Source organism: Populus nigra, chromosome 1 (assembly GCF_951802175.1).
Source record: "Populus nigra chromosome 1, ddPopNigr1.1, whole genome shotgun sequence".
NCBI lineage: Eukaryota > Viridiplantae > Streptophyta > Magnoliopsida > Malpighiales > Salicaceae > Populus > Populus nigra.
In genome coordinates this window covers 32,018,977-32,046,782 of record NC_084852.1, presented here as the reverse complement: position 1 = coordinate 32,046,782, position 27,806 = coordinate 32,018,977, and positions in this window count along the sequence as shown.

Below are 27,806 nucleotides of genomic sequence, written 5' to 3'. Positions count from 1 at the left end.
GAGGCGGTAGTCTGGTCGCTCCATACCAGAGTACCGCTTTGAAAGGGCCGTAACTTTTGATCCGACCGTTGGATCTCCCTCAAATTTTCACAGGTGTTTCCGGACACTGTTTTTCATGAAGTTGATGTGGAGTCGCTCCTCGGTGAGGCGGATGTCTCGTCGTTCCAGACCAGAGTACCGGTTTGAAAGGGACATAACTTTTGATCCGACCGTTGGGTCTCCCATCAATTTTCATAGGAGTTTCCGGATGGTGTTTTCCTTGGACTAGATGTGGAATCGCTCCTCGGTGAGGCGGTAGGCTGGTCGCTCCATACCAGAGTACTGCTTCGAAAGAGCCATAACTTTTCATCCGACCGTTGGATCTCCCTCAAATTTTCACAGGAGTTTCCGGACGCTGTTTTTCGTGAAGTTGATGTGGAGTCGCTCCTCGGTGAGACGGAGTTCTCGTCGTTCCAGACCAGAGTGCCGGTATGAAAGGGTCATAAATTTTGATCCGATCGTTGGATCTCCCATCAATTTTCACAGGAGTTTCCGGATGGTGTTTTCCTTGGATTAGATATGGCGTCGCTCCATATCAGTGTACCGGTTCGAAAAGGCCATAACTTTCGATCCGACCGTTGGATTTCCCTCAAATTTTCACAGGAGTTTCCGGACGCTGTTTTTCATGAAGTTGATGTGGAGTCGCTCCTCGGTGAGGCGGAGGTCTCGTCGTTCCAGACCAGAATACCGGTTTGAAAAGGTCATAACTTTTGATCCGACCGTTGGATCTCCCTCAAATTTTCACAGGAGTTTCCGAACGCTGTTTTCCTTGGATTAAATATGGCCTCGCTCCTTGGCCAGGCGGAGATCTCGTCGCTCGAGATCAGAGTACCGGTTCGAAAAGGCCATAACTTTTTGATCCGACCGTTGGATCTCCCTCAAATTTTAACATGAGTTTCCGGACGCTGTTTTCCTTGGATTAGATATGGCCTCGCTCATCGGGGAGGCGGGGATCTCGTCGGTCCAGATTAGAGTACCGGTTCGAAAAGGCCATAACTTTCGATACGACCGTTGGATCTCCCTCAAATTTTCACAGGAGTTTCCGGACACTGTTTTTCTTGAAGTCGATGTGGAGTCGCTCCTCGGTGAGGCGGAGTTCTCGTCGTTCCAGACGAGAGTGCCGGTATGAAAGGGTCATAAATTTTGATCCGACCGTTGGATCTCCCATCAATTTTCACAGGAGTTTCCGGATGGTGTTTTCCTTGGATTAGATATGGCCTCGCTCCTCGGGGAGGCGGGGATCTCCTCGCTCCATATCAGAGTACCGGTTCGAAAAGGCCATAACATTCAATCCGACCGTTGGATCTCCCTCAAATTTTCACAGGAGTTTCCGGACGCTGTTTTCCTTGGATTAGATGTGGAATCGCTCCTCGGGAGGCGGAGATCTCGTCGCTCAAGATTAGAGTACCGGTTCGAAAAGGCCATAACTTTTGACCCAATCGTTGGATCTCCCTTAAAATTTCACAGGAGTTTACGGACACTGTTTTCCTTGGATTGGATATGGCCTCGCTCCTCAGGAAGGCGAAGATCTCGTCGCTCCAGATCAGAGTACCGGTTCCAAAAGGTCATAACCTTTGGATCCGACCGTTGCATCTCCCTCAAATTCTCACAGGAGTTTCCGGACGCTGTTTTTCGTGAAGTTGATGTGGAATCGCTCCTCGGTGAGGCGGAGGGCTCGTCGTTCCACACGAGAGTACCGGTTTGAAAGGGTAATAACTTTTGATCCGACCGTTGGATCTCCCTCAAATTTTCACTGGAGTTTCCGGACGCTGTTTTCCTTGGATTAGATATGGCCTCGCTCATCGGGGAGGCGGGGATCTCGCCGGTCCAGATCAGAGTACCGGTTCGAAAAGGCAAAAACGTTCGATCCGACCGTTGGATCTCCCTCAAATTCTCACAGGAGTTTCCGGACGCTGTTTTTCGTGAAGTTGATGTGGAATCGCTCCTCGGTGAGCGGAGGTCTCGTCGTTCCACATGAGAGTACCGGTATGAAAGGGTCATAACTTTTGATCCGACCGTTGGATCTCCCATCAATTTTCACAAGAGTTTCCGGATGGTGTTTTCCTTGGATTAGATATGGCCTCGCTCCTCGAGGAGGCGGGGAACCCGTCGCTCCATATCAGAGTACCGGTTCGAAAAGGCCATAACTTTCGATCCGGCCGTTGGATCTCCCTCAAATTTTCACAGGAGTTTCCGGATGGTGTTTTCCTTGGAGTAGATGTGGAATCGCTCCTCGGTAAGGCGGTACTCTGGTCGCTCCATACTAAAGTACTGCTTCGAAAGGGCCATAACTTTTGATCCGACCGTTGGACCACCCTTAAATTTTCACAGGAGTTTCCAGACACTGTTTTTCATGAAGTTGATGTGGAGTCGCTCCTCGGTGAGGCAGAGGTCTCGTCGTTCCAGACTAGAGTACCGGTTTGAAATGGTCATAACTTTTGATCCGACCGTTGTATCTCCCTCAAATTTTCACAGGAGTTTCCGGAGGGTGTTTTCCTTGGAGTAGATGTGGAATCGCTCCTCGGTGAGGTGGTAGGCTAGTCACTCCATACCAGAGTACCGCTACGAAACTGCCATAACTTTTGATCCGACCGTTGGATCTCCCTTAAATTTTCACAGGAGTTTCCGGATGGTATTTTCCTTGGATTAGATATGGCCTCGCTTCTCGGGGATGCGGGGATCTCGTCGCTCCAGATCAGAGTACTGGTTCGAAAAGGCCATAACTTTCGATCCGACCGTTGGATCTCCCTTAAATTTTCGCAGGAGATTCCGGACGCTATTTTCCTTTGATTAGATACGGCATCGCTCCTCGGTGAGGCGGTAGTCTGGTCGCTCCATACCAGAGTACTGCTTCGAAAGGGCCATAACTTTTGATCCGACCATTGGATCTCCCTCAAATTTTCACAGGAGTTTCCGGACACTGTTTTTCGTGAAGTTGATGTGGAATCGCTCCTCGGTGAGGCGGAGGTCTCGTCGTTCCAGACTAGAGTACCGGTTTGAAAGGGTCATAACTTTTGATCCGACCGTTGGATCTCCCTCAAATTTTCACATGAGTTTCCGGACGCTGTTTTCCTTGAATTAGATATGGCATCGCTCCTCGGTGAGGCGGTAGTCTGGTTGCTCCATACTATAGTACCGCTTCGAAAAGGCCATAACTTTTGATCCGACCGTTGGATCTCCTTCAAAATTTCACAGGAGTTTCCGGACGCTGTTTTCCTTGGATTAGATATGGCCTCGCTGCTTGGGGAGACGGAGATCTCGTCGCTCCCGATCAGAGTACCGGTTCGAAAAGGCCATAACTTTGGATCCGACCGTTGGATCTCCCTCAAATTTTCATAGGAGATTCCGGACGTTGTTTTCCTTGGATTAGATATGGCATCGCTCCTCGGTGAGGTGGTAGTCTGGTCGCTCCATACTAGAGTACAGCTTCGAAAGGGCCATAACTTTTGATCCGACCGTTGGATCTCCCTCAAATTTTCACAGGAGGTTCCAGACGCTGTTTTCCTTGAATTAGATATGGCATCGCTCCTCGGTGAGGCGGTAGTCTGGTCGCTCCATACTACAGTACCGCTTCGAAAAGGCCATAACTTTTGATCCGACCGTTGGATCTCCCTCAAAATTTCACAGGAGTTTCCGGACGCTGTTTTTCTTGGATTAGATATGGCCTCGCTGCTCGGGGGGACGAAGATCTCGTCGCTCCAGATCAGAGTACCGGTTCGAAAAGGCCATAACTTTTGATCAGACCGTTGGATCTCCCTCAAATTTTCACAGGAGTTTCCGCATGTTGTTTTTCGTGAAGTTGATGCGGAATCGCTCCTCGGTGAGGCGGAGGTCTCGTCGTTCCAGACCATAGTACCGGTTTGAAAGGGTCATAACTTTTGATCCGACCGTTGGATTTCCCTCAAATTTTCACAGGAGATTGCGGACGCTGTTTTCCTTGGATTAGATATGGCTTCGCTCCTCGGGGAGGCGGAGATCTCGTCGCTCCAGATCAGAGTACCGGTTCGAAAAGGCCATAACTTTTGGTCCGACCGTTGGAGCTCCCTCAAAATTTCACATGAGTTTCCGCACGCTGTTTTCCTTGGATTAGATATGGCATCGCTCCTCGGGGAGGCGAAGATCTCGTCGCTCCAGATCAGAATACCGGTTCGAAAAGGCCATAACTTTTGGATCCGACCGTTGGATCTCCCTCAAATTTTCATAGAGGATTCTAGACACTGTTTTTCGTGAAGTTGATGTGGAGTCGCTCCTCGGTGAGGCGGTGGTCTCGTCGTTCCATACTAGAGTACCGGTTTGAAAGGCTCATAACTTTTGATCTGACCGTTGGATCTCCCTCAAATTTTCACAGGAGTTTTCGGAGGGTGTTTTCCTTAGAGTAGATGTGGAACCGCTCCTCGTTGAGGCGGTAGTCTCGTCGCTCCATACCAGAGTACCGATTCGAAAAGGCCATAACTTTTGATCCGATAGTTGGATCTCCTTCAAATTTTCACAGGAGTTTCCAGACGCTGTTTTCCTTGGATTAGATATGGCATCGCTCCTCGGGGAGGCGGAGATCTCGTCGCTGCAGATCAAAGTACCGGTTCGAAAAGGCCATAACTTTTGATCCGACCGTTGGATCTCCCTCAAATTTTCACAGCAGATTCTGGACGCTGTTTTCCTTGGATTAAATATGGTAGCGCTCCTCGGGAAGGCGGAGATCTCGTCGCTCCATATCAGAGTACCGGTTCGAAAAGGCCATAACTTTTGGATCTGACCGTAGGATCTCCCTCAAATTTTTACAGGAGATTCTGGACACTATTTTTCGTGAAGTTGATGTGGAGTCGCTCCTCGGTGAGGCGGAGGTCTCGTCGTTCCATACTAGAGTACCGGTTTGAAAGGCTCATAAGTTTTGATCCGACCGTTGGATCTCCCTCAAATTTTCACAGGAGTTTCCGGAGGGTGTTTTCCTTGGAGTAGATGTGGAATCGCTCCTCGGTGAGGCAGTAGTCTGGTAGCTCCATACCAGAGTAGCGCTTCGAAAGGGCCATAACTTTTGATCTGACCGTTGGATCTCCCTCAAATTTTTACAGGAGTTTCCGGATGGTGTTTTCCTTGGATTAGATATGGCCTCGCTCCTCGGGGAGGCGGGGATCTCGTCGCTCCATATCAGAGTACCAGTTCGAAAAGGCCATAACTTTCGATCCGACCGTTGGATCTCCCTAAAATTTTTACTGGAGTTTCCGGAGGGTGTTTTCCTTAGAGTAGATGTGGAATTGCTCCTCGTTGAGGCGGTAGGCTGGTCGCTCCATACCAGAGTACCGCTTCGAAAGGGCCATAACTTTTGATCTGACCGTTGGATCTCCCTCAAATTTTCTCAGGAGTTTCCGGACACTGTTTTTCGTGAAGTTGATGTGGAGTCGCTCCTCAGTGAGGCGGAGGTCTCGTCGTTCCAGACGAGAGTACCGGTTTGAAAGGGTCATAACTTTTGATCCGACCGTTGGATCTCCCATCAATTTTCACAGGAGTTTCCGGATGGTATTTTCCTTGGATTAAATATGGCCTCGCTCCCCGGGGAGGCGGGGATCTCCTCATTCCAGATGAGAGTACCGGTTCGAAAAGGCCATAACTTTCGATCCGACCGTTGGATCTCCCTCAAATTTTCACAAGAGTTTCCGGATGGTGTTTTCATTGGAGTAGATGTATCGCTCCTCGGTGAGGCGATACTCTGGTCGCTCCATACCAGAGTACCGCTTCGAAAGGGCCATAACTTTTGATCTGACCGTTGGATCTCCCATCAATTTTCACAGGAGTTTCCGGATGGTATTTTCCTTGGATTAGATATGGCCTCGCTCCTCGGGAAGGCGGGGATCTCCTCGCTCCAGATGAGAGTACCGGTTCGAAAAGGCCATAACTTTCGATCCGACCGTTGGATCTCCCTCAAATTTTCACAAGAGTTTCCGGATGGTGTTTTCCTTGGAGTAGATGTATCGCTCCTCGGTGAGGCGGTACTCTGGTCGCTCCATACCAGAGTACCGCTTCGAAAAGGCCATAACTTTTGATCCGACCGTTGGATCTCCCTCAAAATTTGACAGGAGTTTCCGGACGCTGTTTTCCTTGGATTAGATATGGCATCGCTCCTCGGTGAGGCGGAAGTCTGGTCGCTCCATACCAGAGTACCGCTTCGAAAGGGCCATAACTTTTGATCCGACCGTTGGATCTCCCTCAAATTTTCACAGGAGATTCCGGACGGTGTTTTCCTTGAATTAGATATGGCATCGCTCCTCGGTGAGGCGGTATTCTGGTCGCTCCATACTAAAGTACCGCTTCGAAAAGGCCATAACTTTTGATCCGACCGTTGGATCTCCCTCAAAATTTGACAGGAGTTTCCGGACGCTGTTTTCCTTGAATTCGATATGGCCTCGCTGCTCGGGGAGACGGAGATCTAGTCGCTCCAGATCAGAGTACCGGTTCGAAAAGGTCATAACTTTTGATCCGACCGTTGGATCTCCCTCAAATTTTCACAGGAGTTTCCGGACGCTGTTTTCCTTGAATTCGATATGGCCTCGCTGCTCGGGGAGACGGAGATCTAGTCGCTCCATATCAGAGTACCGGTTCGAAAAGGTCATAACTTTTGATCCGACCGTTGAATCTCCCTCAAAATTTCAAAGGAGTTTCCGGACGCTGTTTTCCTTGGATTAGATATGGCCTCGCTCCTCGAGGAGGCGGAGATCTCGTCGCTCCAGATCAGAGTACAGGTTCGGAAAGGCCATAACTTTTGATCCGATCGTTGGATCTCCCTCAAAATTTCACAAGAGTTTCCGGACACTGTTTTTCTTGGATTAGATATGGCATCGCTCCTCGGTGAGGCGGTAGTCTGGTCGCTCCATACTAAAGTACCGCTTCGAAAAGGCCATAACTTTTGATCCGACCGTTGGATCTCCCTCAAAATTTGACAGGAGTTTCCGGACGCTGTTTTCCTTGAATTCGATATGGCCTCGCTGCTCGGGGAGACGGAGATCTAGTCGCTCCAGATCAGAGTACCGGTTCGAAAAGGTCATAACTTTTGATCCGACCGTTGGATCTCCCTCAAATTTTCACAGGAGTTTCCGCACACTGTTTTTCATGAAGTTGATGTGGAGTCGCTCCTCGGTGAGGCGGACGTCCCATCCTTCCAGACCAGAGTACCGGTTTGAAAGGACCATAACTTTTGATCCGACCGTTGGATCTCCCCCAAATTTTCACAGGAGATTCCGGACGCTGTTTTCCTTGAATTAGATATGGCCTCGCTCCTCGGTGAGGCGGAGGTCCCGTCCTTCCAGACCAGAGTACCGCTTCGAAAGGGCCATAACTTTTGATCCGACCGTTGGATCTCCCTCAAATTTTCACAGGAGATTACGGACGTTGTTTTCCTTGAATTAGATATGGCATCGCTCCTCGGGGAGGCGGAGATATCGTCGCTCGAGATCAGAGTACCGGTTCGAAAAGGACATAACTTTTGATCCGACCGTTGAATCTCCCTCAAAATTTCACAAGAGTTTCCGGACGCTGTTTTCCTTGGATTAGATATGGCATCGCTCCTCGGTGAGGGGGTAGTCTGGTCACTCCATACCAGAGTACCGCTTCGAAAGGGCCATAACTTTTGATCCGACCGTTGGATCTCCCTCAAATTTTCACAGGAGATTCCGGACGCTGTTTTCCTTGGATTAGATATGGCATCGCTCCTCGGTGAGGCGGAAGTCTGGTCGCTCCATACCAGAGTACCGCTTCGAAAGGGCCATAACTTTTGATCCGACCGTTGGATCTCCCTCAAATTTTCACAGGAAATTCCGGACGCTGTTTTTCTTGGATTAGATATGGCATCGCTCCTCGGTGAGGCGGTAGTCTGGTCGCTCCATACTAAAGTACCGCTTCGAAAAGGCCATAACTTTTGATCCGACCGTTGGATATCCCTCAAAATTTGACAGGAGTTTCCGGACGCTGTTTTCCTTGAATTCGATATGGCCTCGCTGCTCGGGGAGACGGAGATCTAGTCGCTCCAGATCAGAGTACCGGTTCGAAAAGGCCATAACTTTTGATCCGACCGTTGGATCTCCCTCAAATTTTCACAGGAGTTTCCGCACACTGTTTTTCATGAAGTTGATGTGGAGTCGCTCCTCGGTGAGGCGGAGGTCCCGTCCTTCCAGACCAGAGTACCGGTTTGAAAGGGCCATAACTTTTGATCCGACCGTTGGATCTCCCTCAAATTTTCACAGGAGATTCCGGACGGTGTTTTCCTTGAATTAGATATGGCATCGCTCCTCGGTGAGGCGGTAGTCTGGTCGCTCCATTCTAAAGTACCGCTTCGAAAAGGCCATAACTTTTGATCCGACCGTTGGATCTCCCCCAAATTTTCACAGGAGTTTCCGGACGCTGTTTTCCTTGGATTAGATATGGCATCGCTCCTCAGTGAGGCGGAAGTCTGGTCGCTCCATACCAGAGTACCGCTTCGAAAGGGCCATAACTTTTGATCCAACCGTTGGATCTCCCTCAAATTTTCACAGGAGATTACGGACGCTGTTTTCCTTGAATTAGATATGGCATCGCTCCTCGGTGACTCGGTAGTCTGGTCGCTCCATACTAAAGTACCGCTTCGTAAAGGCCATAACTTTTGATCCGACCGTTGGATCTCCCTCAAAATTTCACAGGAGTTTCCGGACGCTATTTTCCTTGGATTCGATATGGCATCGCTCCTCGGGGAGGCGGTAGTCTGGTCGCTCCATACTAAAGTACCGCTTCGAAAAGGCCATAACTTTTGATCCGACCGTTGAATCTCCCTCAAAATTTCACAGGAGTTTCCGGACGCTGTTTTCCTTGGATTAGATATGGCCTCGCTCCTCGAGGAGGCGGAGATCTCGTCGCTCCAGATCAGAGTATAGGTTCGGAAAGGCCATAACTTTTGATCCGATCGTTGGATCTCCCTCAAAATTTCACAAGAGTTTCCGGACACTGTTTTTCTTGGATTAGATATGGCATCGCTCCTCGGTGAGGCGGTAGTCTGGTCGCTCCATACTAAAGTACCGCTTCGAAAAGGCCATAACTTTTGATCCGACCGTTGGATCTCCCTCAAAATTTGACAGGAGTTTCCGGACGCTGTTTTCCTTGAATTCGATATGGCCTCGCTGCTCGGGGAGACGGAGATCTAGTCGCTCCAGATCAGAGTACCGGTTCGAAAAGGTCATAACTTTTGATCCGACCGTTGGATCTCCCTCAAATTTTCACAGGAGTTTCCGCACACTGTTTTTCATGAAGTTGATGTGGAGTCGCTCCTCGGTGAGGCGGAGGTCCCGTCCTTCCAGACCAGAGTACCGGTTTGAAAGGGCCATAACTTTTGATCCGACCGTTGGATCTCCCCCAAATTTTCACAGGAGATTCCGGACGCTGTTTTCCTTGAATTAGATATGGCCTCGCTCCTCGGTGAGGTGGTAGTCTGGTCGCTCCATACCAGAGTACCGCTTCGAAAGGGCCATAACTTTTGATCCGACCGTTGGACCTCCCTCAAATTTTCACAGGAGTTTCCGGACGCTGTTTTTCGTGTAGTTGATGTGGACGCGCTCCACGGTGAGGCGGTAGTCTCATCGCTCCATACCCGAGTACCGCTTCGAAAAGGCCATAACTTTTGATCCGACCGTTGGATCTCCCTCAAATTTTCACAGGAGATTCCAGACGCTGTTTTCCTTGGATTAGATATGGCATCGCTCCTCGGGGAGGCGGAGATCTCGTCGCTCCAGATCAGAGTACAGGTTCGAAAAGGCCATAACTTTTGATTCGACCGTTGGATCTCCCTCAAATTTTCACAGGAGATTCCGGACGCTGTTTTCCTTGGATTAGATATTGCCTCGCTCCTCGGGGAGGCGGAAGTCTGGTCGCTCCATACCAGAGTACCGGTTCGAAAGGGCCATAACTTTTGATCCAACCGTTGGATCTCCCTCAAATTTTCACAGGAGATTACGGACGCTGTTTTCCTTGAATTAGATATGGCATCGCTCCTCGGTGAGGCGGTAGTCTGGTCGCTCCATACTAAAGTACCGCTTCGTAAAGGCCATAACTTTTGATCCGACCGTTGGATCTCCCTCAAAATTTCACAGGAGTTTCCGGACGCTATTTTCCTTGGATTCGATATGGCATCGCTCCTCGGGGAGGCGGTAGTCTGGTCGCTCCATACTAAAGTACCGCTTCGAAAAGGCCATAACTTTTGATCCGACCGTTGAATCTCCCTCAAAATTTCACAGGAGTTTCCGGACGCTGTTTTCCTTGGATTAGATATGGCCTCGCTCCTCGAGGAGGCGGAGATCTCGTCGCTCCAGATCAGAGTATAGGTTCGGAAAGGCCATAACTTTTGATCCGATCGTTGGATCTCCCTCAAAATTTCACAAGAGTTTCCGGACACTGTTTTTCTTGGATTAGATATGGCATCGCTCCTCGGTGAGGCGGTAGTCTGGTCGCTCCATACTAAAGTACCGCTTCGAAAAGGCCATAACTTTTGATCCGACCGTTGGATCTCCCTCAAAATTTGACAGGAGTTTCCGGACGCTGTTTTCCTTGAATTCAATATGGCCTCGCTGCTCGGGGAGACGGAGATCTAGTCGCTCCAGATCAGAGTACCGGTTCGAAAAGGTCATAACTTTTGATCCGACCGTTGGATCTCCCTCAAATTTTCACAGGAGTTTCCGCACGCTGTTTTTCATGAAGTTGATGTGGAGTCGCTCCTCGGTGAGGCGGAGGTCCCGTCCTTCCAGACCAGAGTACCGGTTTGAAAGGGCCATAACTTTTGATCCGACCGTTGGATCTCCCCCAAATTTTCACAGGAGATTCCGGACGGTGTTTTCCTTGAATTAGATATGGCATCGCTCCTCGGTGAGGCGGTAGTCTGGTCGCTCCATACTAAAGTACCGCTTCGAAAAGGCCATAACTTTTGATCCGACCGTTGGATCTCCCTCAAAATTTGACAGGAGTTTCCGGACGCTGTTTTCCTTGAATTCGATATGGCCTCGCTGCTCGGGGAGACGGAGATCTAGTCGCTCCAGATCAGAGTACCGGTTCGAAAAGGTCATAACTTTTGATCCGACCGTTGGATCTCCCTCAAATTTTCACAGGAGTTTCCGCACACTGTTTTTCATGAAGTTGATGTGGAGTCGCTCCTCGGTGAGGCGGAGGTCCCGTCCTTCCAGACCAGAGTACCGGTTTGAAAGGGCCATAACTTTTGATCCGACCGTTGGATCTCCCCCAAATTTTCACAGGAGATTCCGGACGCTGTTTTCCTTGAATTAGATATGGCCTCGCTCCTCGGTGAGGTGGTAGTCTCATCGCTCCATACCCGAGTACCGCTTCGAAAAGGCCATAACTTTTGATCCGACCGTTGGATCTCCCTCAAATTTTCACAGGAGATTCCAGACGCTGTTTTCCTTGGATTAGATATGGCATCGCTCCTCGGGGAGGCGGAGATCTCGTCGCTCCAGATCAGAGTACAGGTTCGAAAAGGCCATAACTTTTGATTCGACCGTTGGATCTCCCTCAAATTTTCACAGGAGATTCCGGACGCTGTTTTCCTTGGAGTAGATATGGCCTCGCTCCTCGGGGAGGCGGAGATCTCGTCGCTCCATATCAAGTACCGGTTCGAAAAGGCCATAACTTTTGATCTGACCGTTGGATCTCCCTCAAATTTTCACAGGAGTTTCCGCACACTGTTTTTCATGAAGTTGATGTGGAGTCGCTCCTCGGTGAGGCGGAGGTCCCGTCCTTGCAGACCAGAGTACCGGTTTGAAAGGGCCATAACTTTTGATCCGATCGTTGGATCTCCCTCAAATTTTCACAGGAGATTATGGACGCTGTTTTCCTTGAATTAGATATGGCATCGCTCCTCGGGGAGGCGGAGATATCGTCGCTCGAGATCAGAGTACCGGTTCGAAAAGGACATAACTTATGATCCGACCGTTAAATCTCCCTCAAAATTTCACAAGAGTTTCCGGACGCTGTTTTCCTTGGATTAGATATGGCATCGCTCCTCGGTGAGGGGGTAGTCTGGTCACTCCATACTAGAGTACCGCTTCGAAAGGGCCATAACTTTTGATCCGACCGTTGGATCTCCCTCAAATTTTCACAGGAGATTCCGGACGCTATTTTCCTTGAATTAGATATGGCCTCGCTCCTCGGTGAGGTGGTAGTCTGGTCGCTCCATACCAGAGTACCGCTTCGAAAGGGCCATAACTTTTGATCCGATCGTTGGACCTCCCTCAAATTTTCACAGGAGTTTCCGGATGCTGTTTTTCGTGTAGTTGATGTGGACGCGCTCAACGGTGAGGCGGTAGTCTCATCGCTCCATACCCGAGTACCGCTTCGAAAAGGCCATAACTTTTGATCCGACCGTTGGATCTCCCTCAAATTTTCACAGGAGATTCCGGACGCTGTTTTCCTTGGATTAGATATGGCATCGCTCCTCGGGGAGGCGGAGATCTCGTCGCTCCAGATCAGAGTACAGGTTCGAAAAGGCCATAACTTTTGATTCGACCGTTGGATCTCCCTCAAATTTTCACAGGAGATTCCGGACGCTGTTTTCCTTGGATTAGATATGGCCTCGCTCCTCGGGGAGGCCAAGATCTCCTCGCTCCAAATCAGAGTACCGGTTCGAAAAGGCCATAATTTTTGGATCCGACCGTTGGATCTCCCTCAAATTTTCACTGGAGATTCTGGACAATGTGTTTTTCGTGAAGTTGATGTGGAGTCGCTCCTCGGTGAGGCAGAGGTCTCGTCGTTCCATACCAGAGTACCGGTTTGAAAGGCTCATAACTTTTGATCCGACTGTTGGATCTCCCTCAAATTTTCACAGGAGATTCCGGACGCTGTTTTCCTTCGATTAGATATGGCATCGCTCCTCAGTGAGGCGGTAGTCTGGTCGCTCCATACTAGAGTACCGCTTCGAAAGGGCCATAACTTTTGATCCAACCGTTGGATCTCCCTCAAATTTTCACAGGAGTTTCCGCACACTGTTTTTCGTGAAGTTGATGTGGAGTTGCTCCTCGGTGAGGCGGAGGTCTCGTCGTTCCATTCCAGAGTACCGGTTTGAAAGGCTCATAACTTTTGATCCGACCGTTGGATCTCCCTCAAATTTTCACAGGAGTTTCCGAATGCTGTTTTCCTTGGATTAGATATGGCATCGCTCCTCGGGGAGGCGAAGATCTCGTCGCTCCAGATCAGAGTACCGGTTCGAAAAGGCCATAACTTTTGATCCGACCGTTGGATCTCCCATCAATTTTCACAGGAGTTTCCGGATGGTGTTTTCCTTGGATTAGATATGGCCTCGCTCCTCGGGGAGGAGAAGATCTCGTCGTTCCAGATCAGAGTAACGGTTCGAAAATGCCATAACGTTTGATCCGACCGTTGGATCTCCCTTAAATTTTCACAGGAGTTTGCGGAGGGTGTTTTCCTTGGGGTAGATGTGGAATCGCTCCTCGGTGAGGCGGTAGTCTCGTCGCTCCAGACTAGAGTACCGATTCGAAAGGGCCATAACTTTTGATATGACTGTTGGATCTCCCTCAAATTTTAACAGGAGTTTTCGAATGGTGTTTTCCTTGGATTATATATGGCCTCGCTCCTCGGAGAGGCGGAGATCCCGTCGCTCCATATCAGAGTACCGGTTCGGAAAGGCCATAACTTTTGATCCGACCGTTGGATCTCCCTCAAAATTTCACAGGAGTTTCCGGACACTGTTTTTCATGAAGTTGATGTGGAGTCGCTCCTCGGTGAGGCGGAGGTCTCGTCATTCCATACCAGAGTACCGGTTTGAAAGGCTCATAACTTTTTATCCGACCGTTGGATCTCCCTCAAATTTTCACAGGAGTTTCCGGAGGGTGTTTTCCTTGGAGTAGATGTGGAATCGCTCCTCGGTGAGGCGGTAGTCTGGTCGCTCCATACCAGAGTACCGCTTTGAAAGGGCCATAACTTTTGATCCGACTGTTGGATCTCCCTCAAATTTTCACAGTAGTTTCCGGATGATGTTTTGCTTGGAGTAGATGTGGAAGCGCTCTCGGTAAGGCAGTATTCTGGTCGCTCCATACCAGAGTACCGCTTCGAAAGGGCCATAACTTTTGATCCGACCGTTGGATCTCCCTCAAATTTTCACAGGAGTTTCCGGACGCTTTTTTTCGTGGAGTAGATGTGGTATCGCTCCTCGGTAAGGCGAAGGGCATGTCGTTCCACACTAGAGTACCGGTTCGAAAGGGCATTAACTTTGTATCCAATCGTTGGATCTCCCTCAAAATTTCAGAGGAGTTTCCGGACGCTGTTTTCCTTGGATTAGATATGGCATCGCTCCTCGGTGAGGGGGTAGTCTGGTCACTCCATACCAGAGTACCGCTTCGAAAGGGCCATAACTTTTGATCCGACCGTTGGATCTCCCTCAAATTTTCACAGGAGATTCCGGACGCTGTTTTCCTTGAATTAGATATGGCCTCGCTCCTCGGTGAGGTGGTAGTCTGGTCGCTCCATACCAGAGTACCGCTTCGAAAGGGCCATAACTTTTGATCCGACCGTTGGACCTCCCTCAAATTTTCACAGGAGTTTCCGGATGCTGTTTTTCGTGTAGTTGATGTGGACGCGCTCAACGGTGAGGCGGTAGTCTCATCGCTCCATACCCGAGTACCGCTTCGAACAGGCCATAACTTTTGATCCGACCGTTGGATCTCCCTCAAATTTTCACAGGAGATTCCGGATGCTGTTTTCCTTGGATTAGATATGGCATCGCTCCTCGGGGAGGCGGAGATCTCGTCCCTCCAGATCAGAGTACAGGTTCGAAAAGGCCATAACTTTTGATTCGACCGTTGGATCTCCCTCAAATTTTCACAGGAGATTCCGGACGCTGTTTTCCTTGGATTAGATATGACCTCGCTCCTCGGGGAGGCCAAGATCTCGTCGCTCCAGATCAGAGTACCGGTTCGAAAAGGCCATAATTTTTGGACCCGACCGTTGGATCTCCCTCAAATTTTCACTGGAGATTCTGGACAATGTGTTTTTCGTGAAGTTGATGTGGAGTCGCTCCTCGGTGAGGCAGAGGTCTCGTCGTTCCATACCAGAGTACCGGTTTGAAAGGCTCATAACTTTTGATCCGACTGTTGGATCTCCCTCAAATTTTCACAGGAGATTCCGGACGCTGTTTTCCTTCGATTAGATATGGCATCGCTCCTCAGTGAGGCGGTAGTCTGGTCGCTCCATACTAGAGTACCGCTTCGAAAGGGCCATAACTTTTGATCCAACCGTTGGATCTCCCTCAAATTTTCACAGGAGTTTCCGCACACTGTTTTTCGTGAAGTTGATTTGGAGTTGCTCCTCGGTGAGGCGGAGGTCTCGTCGTTCCAGACTAGAGTACCGGTTTGAAAGGATCATAACTTTTGATCCGACCGTTGGATCTCCCATCAATTTTCACAGGAGTTTCCGGATGGTGGTTTCCTTGGATTAGATATGGCCTCGCTCCTCGGGGAGGCGGGGATCTCCTCGCTCCATATCAGAGTACGGGTTCGAAAAGGCCATAAGTTTCGATCCGACCGTTGGATCTCCCTCAAATTTTCACAGGAGTTTGCGGATGGTGTTTTCCTTGGAGTAGATGTGGAATCGCTCCTCGGTGAGGCAGTACTCTGGTCGCTCCATACCAGAGTACTGGTTCGAAAGGGCCATAACTTTTGATCCGACCGTTGGATCTCCCTCAAATTTTCACAGGAGTTTCCGTACACTGTTTTGCAGGAAGTTGATGTGGAATCGCTCCTCGGTGAGGCGGAGGTCTCGTCGTTCCAGACCAGAGTACTGGTTTGAAAAGGTCATAATTTTTGATCCGACCGTTGGATCTCCCTCAAATTTTCACAGGAGTTTCTGGAGGGTGTTTTCCTTGAATTAGATTTGGAAATGCTCATCGGTGAAGCGGTAGGCTGGTCGCTCCAGATCAGAGTACCGGTTCGAAAAGGTCCTAACTTTTGATTCGACCGTTGGATCTCCCTCAAATTTTCACAGGAGTTTCCGCACACTGTTTTTCATGAAGTTGATGTGGAGTCGCTCCTCGGTGAGGCGGAGGTCTCGTCCTTCCACACTAGAGCACCGGTTTGAAAGGGCCATAACTTTTGATCCGACCGTTGGATCTCCCTCAAATTTTCACAGGAGATTCCGGACGCTGTTTTCCTTGAATTAGATATGGCATCGCTCCTCGGTGAAGCGGTAGTCTGGTCGCTCAATACTAAAGTACCGCTTCGAAAAGGCCATAACTTTTGATTCGACCGTTGGATCTCCCTCAAAATTTCACAGGAGTTTTGCGGACGCTGTTTTCCTTGGATTAGATATGGCCTCGCTGCTCGGGGAGACGGAGATCTCGTCGCTCCAGATCAGAGTACCGGTTTAAAAAGGCCATAACTTTTGATCCGACCGTTGGATCTCCCTCAAATTTTCACAGGAGATTCCGGACGCTGTTTTCTTTGAATCAGATATGGCATCGCTCCTCGGTGAGGCGGTAGTCTGGTCGCTCCATACTAAAGTACCGCTTCGAAAAGGTCATAACTTTTGATCCGACCGTTGGATCTCCCTCAAATTTTCACAGGAGATTCCAGACGCTGTTTTCCTTGAATTAGATATGGCAGCGCTCCTTGGTGAGGCGGTAGTCTGGTCACTCCATACCAGAGTACCGCTTCGAAAGGGCCATAACTTTTTATTTGACCGTTGGAACTCCCTCAAATTTTCACAGGAGATTCCGGACGCTGTTTTCCTTGGATTAGATATGGCATCGCTCCTCGGGGAGGCGGAGATCTCGTCGCTCCAGATCAGAGTATCGGTTTGAAAAGGCCATAACTTTTGATCCAACCGTTGGATCTCCCTCAAATTTTCACAGGAGATTCCGGACGCTGTTTTCCTTGGATTAGATATGGCCTCGCTCCTCGGTAAGGCGAAGGTCACGTCGTTCCACACTAGAGTACCGGTTCGAAAGGGCCTTAACTTTTGATCCGACCGTTGGATCTCCCTGAAATTTTCACAGGAGATTCTGGACACTGTTTTTCGTGAAGTTGATGTGGAGTCGCTCCTCGGTGAGGCGGAGGTCTCGTCGTTCCATACCAGAGTACCGGTTTGAAAGGGTCATAACTTTTGATCCGACCGTTGGATCTCCCTCAAATTTTCACAGGAGTTTCCGAATGCTGTTTTCCTTGGATTAGATGTGGAATCGCTCCTCGGTGAGGTGGTACTCTGGGCGCTCCATACCAGAGTACTGCTTCGAAAGGGCCGTAACTTTTGATCCGACCGTTGGATCTCCCTCAAATTTTCACAGGTGTTTCCAGACACTGTTTTTCGTGAAGTTGATGTGGAGTCGCTCCTCGGTGAGGCGGAGGTCTCGTCGTTCTAGACCAGAGTACCGGTTTGAAAGGGACATAACTTTTGATCCGACCGTTGGATCTCCCTTAAATTTTCACAGGAGTTTACGGACGCTGTTTTCCTTGGATTAGATATGGCATCGCTCCTCGGGGAGGCGGAGATCTCGTCGCTCCAGATTAGAGTATCGGTTCGAAAAGGCCATAACTTTCGATCCGACCGTTTGATCTCCCTCAAATTTTCACAGGAGTTTCCGGATGGTGTTTTCCTTGGAGTAGATGTGGAATAGCTCCTCGGTGAGGCGGTAGTCTAGTCGCTCCATACGAGAGTACCGCTTCGAAAGGGCCATATCTTTTGATCCGACCGTTGGATCTCCCTTAAAATTTCACAGGAGTTTCCGTACATTGTTTTCCTTGGAGTAGATGTGGAATCGTTCCTCGGTGAGGCGGTAGGCTGGTCGCTCCATACCAGAGTACCCCTTCGAAAGGGCCATAACTTTTGATCCGACCGTTGGATCTCCCTTAAATTTTCACAGGAGTTTCCGGACACTGTTTTTCATGAAGTTGATGTGGAGTCGCTCCTCGATGAGGTGGAGGTCTCGTCGTTCCAGACAAGAGTATCGGTTTCAAAGGGTCATAACTTTTGATCCGACCGTTGGATCTCCCTCAAATTTTCACAGGAGTTTCCGGACGCTGTTTTCCTTGGATTAGATGTGGGATCGCTCCTCGGGGAGGCGGAGATCTCGTCGCTTGAGATCAGAGTACCGGTTCGAAAAGGCCATAACTTTTTGATCCGACCGTTGGATCTCCCTTAAAATTTCACACGAGTTTCCGGACACTGTTTTCCTTGGATTAGATATGGCCTCGCTCCTCGGGGAGGCGAAGATCTCGTCGCTCCAGATCAGAGTACCGATTCGAAAGGGCCATAACTTTTGATATGACTGTTGGATCTCCCTCAAATTTTTACAGGAGTTTTCGAATGGTGTTTTCCTTGGATTATATATGGCCTCGCTCCTCGGGGAGGCGGAGATCTCGTCGCTCCATATCAGAGTACCGGTTCGAAAAGGCCATAACTTTTGATCCGACCGTTGGATCTCCCTCAAAATTTCACAGGAGTTTCCGGACGCTGTTTTTCATGAAGTTGATGTGGAGTCGCTCCTCGGTGAGGCGGAGGTCTCGTCGTTCCAGACCAGAGTACCGGTTTGAAAGGGTCATAACTTTTGATCCGACCGTTGGATCTCCCTCAAATTTTAACAGGAGTTTCCGGAGGTTGTTTTCCTTGGAGTAGATGTGGAATCGCTCTCGGTGAGGCGGTAGTCTGGTCGCTGCATACCACAGTACCGCTTCGAAAGGGCCATAACTTTTGATCCGACCGTTGGATCTCCCTCAAATTTTCACAGGAGTTTTCGGATGCTTTTTTTCGTGAAGTCGATGTGGCATCGCTTCTCGGTAAGGCGGACGGCACGTCGTTCCACACTAGAGTACCGGTTCGAAAGGGCCTTAACTTTTGATCTGACCGTTGGATCTCACTTAAATTTTCACAGGAGTTTCCGGACGCTGTTTTCCATGGATTAGATATGGCATCGCTCCTCGGGGAGGCAGAGATCTCGTCGCTCCAGATCAGAGTACCGGTTCGAAAACGCCATAACGTTTGATTCGACCGTTGGATCTCCCTCAAATTTTCACAGGGGTTTTCGGAGGGTGTTTTCCTTGGGGTAGATGTGGAATCGCTCCTCGGTGAGGCGGTAGTCTCGTCGCTCCAAACTGGAGTACCAATTCGAAAGGGTCATAACTTTTGATCTGACCGTTGGATTTCCCTTAAATTTTCACAGGAGTTTTCGAATGGTGTTTTCCTTGGATTATATATGGCCTCACTCCTCGGGGAGGCGGATATCTCGTCGGTCCAGATCAGAGTACCGGTTCGAAAAGGCCATAACTTTTGATCCGACCGTTGGATTTCCCTCAAATTTTCACAAGAGTTTCCGGAGGGTGTTTTCCTTTGAGTAGATGTGGAATCGCTCCTCGTTGAGGCGGTAGTCTCGTCGCTCCATACCAGAGTGCCAATTCGAAAAGGCCATAACTTTTGATACGATAGTTGGATCTCCTTCAAATTTTCACAGGAGTTTCTAAACGCTGTTTTCCTTGGATTAGATATGGCATCGCTCCTCGGGGAGGCGGAGATCTCGTCGCTGCAGATCAAAGTACCGGTTCGAAAAGCCATAACTTTTGATCCGACCGTTGGATCTCCCTTAAATTTTCACAGCAGATTCCGGACGCTGTTTTCCTTGGATTAAATATGGCAGCGCTCCTCGGGGAGGCGGAGATCTCGTCGCTCCATATCAGAGTACCGGTTTGAAAAGGCCATAACTTTTGGATCTGACCGTAGGATCTCCCTCAAATTTTTACAGGAGATTCTGGACACTATTTTTTGTGAAGTTGATGTGGAGTCGCTCCTCGGTGAAGCGGAGGTCTCGTCGTTCCATACCAGAGTACCGGTTTGAAAGGGTCATAACTTTTGATCCGACCGTTGGATCTCCCTCAAATTTTCACAGGAGTTTTCGGAGGGTGTTTTCCTTGGAGAAGACGTGGAATCGCTCCACGGTGAGGCGGTAGTCTGGCCGCTCCATACCAGAGTACCGCTTCGAAAGGGCCATAACTTTTGATCCGACCGTTGGATCTCTCTCAAATTTTCACAGGAGATTCTGGACACTGTTTTTCGTGAAGCTGATGTGGAGTCGCTCCTCGGTGAAGCGGAGGTCTCGTCGTTCCATACCAGAGTACCGGTTTGAAAGGGTCATAACTTTTGATCCGACCGTTGGATCTCCCTCAAATTTTCAGAGGAGTTTCCGGAGAGTGTTTTCCTTGGAGTAGATGTGGAATCGCTCCTCGGTGAGGCGGTAGTCTGGTAGCTCCATACCAGAGTACCGCTTCGAAAGGGCCATAACTTTTGATCCGACCGTTGGATCTCCCTCAAATTTTCACAGGAATTTCCGGACACTTTTTTTCGTGAAGTAGATGTGGCATCGCTCCTCGGTAAGGCGGAGGGCACGTCGTTCCACACTAGAGTACCGGTTCGAAAAGGGCCTTAACTTTTGATCCGACCGTTGGATCTCCCTCAAATTTTCACAGGAGTTTCCGGACACTGTTTTCCTTGGATTAGATATGGCATCGCTCTTCGGGGAAGCGGAGATCTCATCATTCCAGACCAGAATACCGCTTCGAAAGGGCCATAACTTTTGATCCGACCGTTGGATCTCCCTCAAATTTTCACAGGAGTTTCCGGACGCTTTTTTTCGTGAAGTAGATGTGGCATCGCTTCTCGGTAAGGCGGAGGTAACGTCGTTCCACACTAGAGTACCGGTTTGAAACGGTCATAACTTTTGATCCGACCGTTGTATCTCCCTCAAAATTTCACAGGAGTTTTCGGACACTATTTTCCTTGGATTAGATATCGCATCGCTCCTCGGGGAGGCGGAGATCTCGTCGCTCCAGATCAGAGTACCGGTTCGAAAACGCCATAACATTTGATCCGACTGTTGAATCTCCCTCAAATTTTCACAGGAGTTTCCGGAGGGTGTTTTCCTTGGGGTAGATGTCGAATCGCTCCTCGGGGAGGCGGTAGTCGCGTCGCTCCAGATTAGAGTACCGATTCGAAAGGGCCATAACTTTTGATCTGACCGTTGGATCTCCCTCAAATTTTTACAGGAGTTTTTGGATGGTGTTTCCTTGGATTATATATGGTCTCGCTCCTCGAGGAGGCGGATATCTCGTCGCTCCAGATCAGAGTACCGGTTCGAAAAGGCCATCACTTTCGATGCGACTGTTTGATCTCCCTCAAATTTTCACAGGAGTTTCCGGATGGTGTTTTCGCCTTGGAGAAGATGTGGAATCGCTCCTCGGTGAGGCGGTAGTCTGGTCGCTCCATACCAGAGTACCGCTTCGAAAGGGCCATAACTTTTGATCCGACCGTTGGATCTCCCTCAAATTTTCACAAGAGTTTCCGGACGCTTTTTTTCGTGAAGTAGATGTGGCTTCGCTTCTCGGTAAGGCGGAGGTCACGTCGTTCCACACTAGAGTACTGGTTCGAAAGGGCCTTAACTTTTGATCCGACCGTTGGATCTCCCTTAAATTTTCACAGGAGTTTCCGGACGCTATTTTCCTTGGATTAGATATGGCATCGCTCCTCGGGGAGGCGGAAATCTCGTCGCTCTAGATCAGAGTACCGGTTCGAAAAGGCCATAACTTTTGATCTGACCGTTTGATCTCCCTCAAATTTTCACACGAGTTTCCGGATGGTGTTTTCGCCTTGGAGTAGATGTGGAATCGCTCGTCGGTGAGGCGGTAGTCTGGTCGCTCCATACCAGAGTACCACTTCGAAAGGGCCATAACTTTTGATCCGACCGTTGGATCTCCCTCAAATTTTCACAGGAGTTTCCGGACGCTTTTTTTCGTGAAGTAGATGTGGCATCGCTTCTCGGTAAGGCGGAGGTCACGTCGTTCCACACTAGAGTACTGGTTCGAAAGGGCATTAACTTTTGATCCGACCGTTGGATCTCCCTTAAATTTTCACAGGAGTTTACGGACGCTGTTTTCCTTGGATTAGATATGGCATCGCTCCTCGGGGAGGCGGAGATCTCGTCGCTCCAGATTAGAGTATCGGTTCGAAAAGGCCATAACTTTCGATCCGACCGTTTGATCTCCCTCAAATTTTCACAGGAGTTTCCGGATGGTGTTTTCCTTGGAGTAGATGTGGAATCGCTCCTCGGTGAGGCGGTAGTCTGGTCGCTCCATACGAGAGTACCGCTTCGAAAGGGCCCTAACTTTTGATCCGACCCTTGGATCTCCCTCAAATTTTCACAAGAGTTTCCGGACGCTTTTTTTCGTGAAGTACATGTCGCGTCGCTTCTCGGTAAGGCGGAGGTCACGTCGTTCCACACTAGAGTACCGGTTTGAAAAGGTCATAACTTTTGATCTGACCGTGTATCTCCCTCAAAATTTCACAGGAGTTTGCGCACACTGTTTTCCTTGGATTAGATATCGCATCGCTCCTCGGGGAGGCGGAGATCTCGTCGCTCCAGATCAGAGTACCGGTTCGAAAACGCCATAACATTTGATCCGACTGTTGAATCTCCCTCAAATTTTCACAGGAGTTTCCGGAGGGTGTTTTCCCTGCGGTAGATGTCGAATCGCTGCTCGGGGAGGCGGTAGTCTCGTCGCTCCAGACTAGAGTACCGATTCGAAAGGGCCATAACTTTTGATCTGACCGTTGGATCTCGCTCAAATTTTCACAGGAGTTTTTGGATGGTGTTTTCCTTGGATTATATATGGCCTCGCTCCTCGAGGAGGCGGATATCTCGTCGCTCCAGATCAGAGTACCGGTTCGAAAAGGCCATAACTTTCGATCCGATCGTTTGATCTCCCTCAAATTTTCACAGGAGTTCCCGGATGATGTTTTTGCCTTGGAGTAGATGTGGAATCGCTCCTCGGTGAGGCGGTAGTCTGGTCGCTCCATACTAGAGTACCGCTTCGAAAAGGCCATAACTTTTGATCCGACCGTTGGATCTCCCTCAAATTTTCACAAGAGTTTCCGGACGCTTTTTTTCGTGAAATAGATGTGGCATCGCTTCTCGGTAAGGCGGAGGGCACGTCGTTCCACACTAGAGTACCGATTTGAAAGGGCCTTAAATTTTGATCCGACCGTTGGATCTCCCTTAAATTTTCACAGGAGTTTCTGGACGCTGTTTTCCTTGGATTAGATATGGCATCGCTCCTCGGGGAGGCGGAGATCTCGTCACTCCAGATCAGAGTACCGGTTCGAAAAGCCCATAACTTTCGATCCGACCGTTTAATCTCCCTCAAATTTTCACAGGAGTTTCCGGATGGTGTTTTCCTTGGAGTAGATGTGGAATCGCTCCTCGGTGAGGCGGTAGTCTCGTCGCTCCAGACTAGAGTACCGATTTGGAAGGGCTATAACTTTTGATCTAACCGTTGGATCTCCCTCAAATTTTCACAGGAGTTTTTGGATGGTGTTTTCCTTGGATTATATATGGCCTCGCTCCTCGGGGAGGCGGATATCTCGTCGCTCCAGATCAGAGTACCGGTTCGAAAAGGCCATAACTTTCGATCCGACCGTTTGATCTCCATCAAATTTTCACAGGAGTTTCCGGATGGTGTTTTCCTTGGAGTAGATGTGGAATCGCTCCTCGATGAGGCGGTAGTCTGGTTGCTCCATACCAGAGTACCGCTTCGAAAGGGCCATAACTTTTGATCCGACCGTTGGATCTCCCTCAAATTTTCACAGGAGTGTCCGGACACTGTTTTTTGTGAAGTTGATATGGAGTCGCTCCTCGGTGACGCGGAGGTGTCGTCGTTCCAGACCAGAGTATCTGTTTGAAAAGGTCATCACTTTTGATCCGACCGTGGGATTTCCCTTAAATTTTCACAGGAGTTTCCGGAGGGTGTTTTCCTTGGAGTAGATGTGGAACCGCTCCTCGATGAGGCGGTAATCTCGTCGCTACATACAAGAGTACCGATTCGAAAAGACCATAACTTTTGATCCAACCGTTGGATCTCCCTCAAAATTTCACAGGAGATTCCGGACGCTGTTTTTCTTGGATTAGATATGGCATCGCTCCATGTGGAGGCGGAGATCTCGTCGCTCCATACCAGAGTACCGCTTCGAAAGGGCCATAACTTTTGATCCGACCGTTGGATCTCCCTCAAATTTTCACAGGAGTTTCCGAACACTGTTTTTCATGAAGTTGATGTAGAGTCGCTCCTCGGTGAGGCGGAGGTCTCGTCGTTCCAGACCAGAGTACCGGTTTGAAAGGGTCATAACTTTTGATCCGACCGTTGGATTTCCCTCAAATTTTCACAGGAGTTTTCGGAGGGCGTTTTCCTTAGAGTAGATGTGGAATCGCTCCTCGGTGAGGCGGTAGTCTGGTCGCTCCATACCAGAGTACCGCTTCGAAAGGGCCATAACTTTTGATCCGACCGTTGGATCTCCCTCAAATTTTCACAGGAGTTTCCGAACACTGTTTTTCATGAAGTTGATGTAGAGTCGCTCCTTGGTGAGGCGGAGGGCTCGTCGTTCCAGACCAGAGTACCGGTTTGAAAGGGTCATAACTTTTGATCCCACCGTTGGATCTCCCTCAAATTTTCACAGGACTTTCCGGAGGGTGTTTTCCTTGGAGTATATGTGGAATCGCTCCTCGGTGAGGGGGTAGTCTGGTCGCTCCATACCAGAGTACCGCTTCGAAAGGGCCATAACTTTTGATCCGACCGTTGGATCTCCCTCAAATTTTCACAGGAGTTTCCGGACACTTTTTTTCGTGAAGTAGATGTGGCATCGCTCTTCGGTAAGGCGGAGGTCACGTCGTTCCACTCTAGAGTACTGGTTCGAAAGGGCCTTAACTTTTGATCCGACCGTTGGATCTCCCTCAAAATTTTACAGGAGTTTTCGGACACTGTTTTCCTTGGATTAGATATGGCCTCGCTCCTTGGGGAGGCGAAGATCTCGTCGCTCCAGATTAGAGTATCGGTTCGAAAAGGCCATAACTTTCGATCCGACCGTTTGATCTCCCTCAAATTTTCACAGGAGTTTCCGGATGGTGTTTTCCTTGGAGTAGATGTGGAATCGCTCCTCGGTGAGGCGGTAGTCTGGTCGCTCCATACGAGAGTACCGCTTCGAAAGGGCCCTAACTTTTGATCCGACCCTTGGATCTCCCTCAAATTTTCACAAGAGTTTCCGGACGCTTTTTTTCGTGAAGTACATGTCGCGTCGCTTCTCGGTAAGGCGGAGGTCACGTCGTTCCACACTAGAGTACCGGTTTGAAAAGGTCATAACTTTTGATCTGACCGTGTATCTCCCTCAAAATTTCACAGGAGTTTGCGCACACTGTTTTCCTTGGATTAGATATCGCATCGCTCCTCGGGGAGGCGGAGATCTCGTCGCTCCAGATCAGAGTACCGGTTCGAAAACGCCATAACATTTGATCCGACTGTTGAATCTCCCTCAAATTTTCACAGGAGTTTCCGGAGGGTGTTTTCCCTGCGGTAGATGTCGAATCGCTGCTCGGGGAGGCGGTAGTCTCGTCGCTCCAGACTAGAGTACCGATTCGAAAGGGCCATAACTTTTGATCTGACCGTTGGATCTCGCTCAAATTTTCACAGGAGTTTTTGGATGGTGTTTTCCTTGGATTATATATGGCCTCGCTCCTCGAGGAGGTGGATATCTCGTCGCTCCAGATCAGAGTACCGGTTCGAAAAGGCCATAACTTTCGATCCGATCGTTTGATCTCCCTCAAATTTTCACAGGAGTTTCCGGATGATGTTTTTGCCTTGGAGTAGATGTGGAATCGCTCCTCGGTGAGGCGGTAGTCTGGTCGCTCCATACTAGAGTACCGCTTCGAAAAGGCCATAACTTTTGATCCGACCGTTGGATCTCCCTCAAATTTTCACAAGAGTTTCCGGACGCTTTTTTTCGTGAAATAGATGTGGCATCGCTTCTCGGTAAGGCGGAGGGCACGTCGTTCCACACTAGAGTACCGATTTGAAAGGGCCTTAAATTTTGATCCGACCGTTGGATCTCCCTTAAATTTTCACAGGAGTTTCTGGACGCTGTTTTCCTTGGATTAGATATGGCATCGCTCCTCGGGGAGGCGGAGATCTCGTCACTCCAGATCAGAGTACCGGTTCGAAAAGCCCATAACTTTCGATCCGACCGTTTAATCTCCCTCAAATTTTCACAGGAGTTTCCGGATGGTGTTTTCCTTGGAGTAGATGTGGAATCGCTCCTCGGTGAGGCGGTAGTCTCGTCGCTCCAGACTAGAGTACCGATTTGGAAGGGCTATAACTTTTGATCTAACCGTTGGATCTCCCTCAAATTTTCACAGGAGTTTTTGGATGGTGTTTTCCTTGGATTATATATGGCCTCGCTCCTCGGGGAGGCGGATATCTCGTCGCTCCAGATCAGAGTACCGGTTCGAAAAGGCCATAACTTTCGATCCGACCGTTTGATCTCCATCAAATTTTCACAGGAGTTTCCGGATGGTGTTTTCCTTGGAGTAGATGTGGAATCGCTCCTCGATGAGGCGGTAGTCTGGTTGCTCCATACCAGAGTACCGCTTTGAAAGGGCCATAACTTTTGATCCGACCGTTGGATCTCCCTCAAATTTTCACAGGAGTGTCCGGACACTGTTTTTTGTGAAGTTGATATGGAGTCGCTCCTCGGTGAAGCGGAGGTGTCGTCGTTCCAGACCAGAGTATCTGTTTGAAAAGGTCATCACTTTTGATCCGACCGTGGGATTTCCCTTAAATTTTCACAGGAGTTTCCGGAGGGTGTTTTCCTTGGAGTAGATGTGGAACCGCTCCTCGATGAGGCGGTAATCTCGTCGCTACATACAAGAGTACCGATTCGAAAAGACCATAACTTTTGATCCAACCGTTGGATCTCCCTCAAAATTTCACAGGAGATTCCGGACGCTGTTTTTCTTGGATTAGATATGGCATCGCTCCATGTGGAGGCGGAGATCTCGTCGCTCCATACCAGAGTACCGCTTTGAAAGGGCCATAACTTTTGATCCGACCGTTGGATCTCCCTCAAATTTTCACAGGAGTTTCCGAACACTGTTTTTCATGAAGTTGATGTAGAGTCGCTCCTCGGTGAGGCGGAGGTCTCGTCGTTCCAGACCAGAGTACCGGTTTGAAAGGGTCATAACTTTTGATCCGACCGTTGGATTTCCCTCAAATTTTCACAGGAGTTTTCGGAGGGCGTTTTCCTTAGAGTAGATGTGGAATCGCTCCTCGGTGAGGCGGTAGTCTGGTCGCTCCATACCAGAGTACCGCTTCGAAAGGGCCATAACTTTTGATCCGACCGTTGGATCTCCCTCAAATTTTCACAGGAGTTTCCGAACACTGTTTTTCATGAAGTTGATGTAGAGTCGCTCCTTGGTGAGGCGGAGGGCTCGTCGTTCCAGACCAGAGTACCGGTTTGAAAGGGTCATAACTTTTGATCCCACCGTTGGATCTCCCTCAAATTTTCACAGGACTTTCCGGAGGGTGTTTTCCTTGGAGTATATGTGGAATCGCTCCTCGGTGAGGGGGTAGTCTGGTCGCTCCATACCAGAGTACCGCTTCGAAAGGGCCATAACTTTTGATCCGACCGTTGGATCTCCCTCAAATTTTCACAGGAGTTTCCGGACACTTTTTTTCGTGAAGTAGATGTGGCATCGCTCTTCGGTAAGGCGGAGGTCACGTCGTTCCACTCTAGAGTACTGGTTCGAAAGGGCCTTAACTTTTGATCCGACCGTTGGATCTCCCTCAAAATTTTACAGGAGTTTTCGGACACTGTTTTCCTTGGATTAGATATGGCCTCGCTCCTTGGGGAGGCGAAGATCTCGTCGCTCCATATCAGAGTAC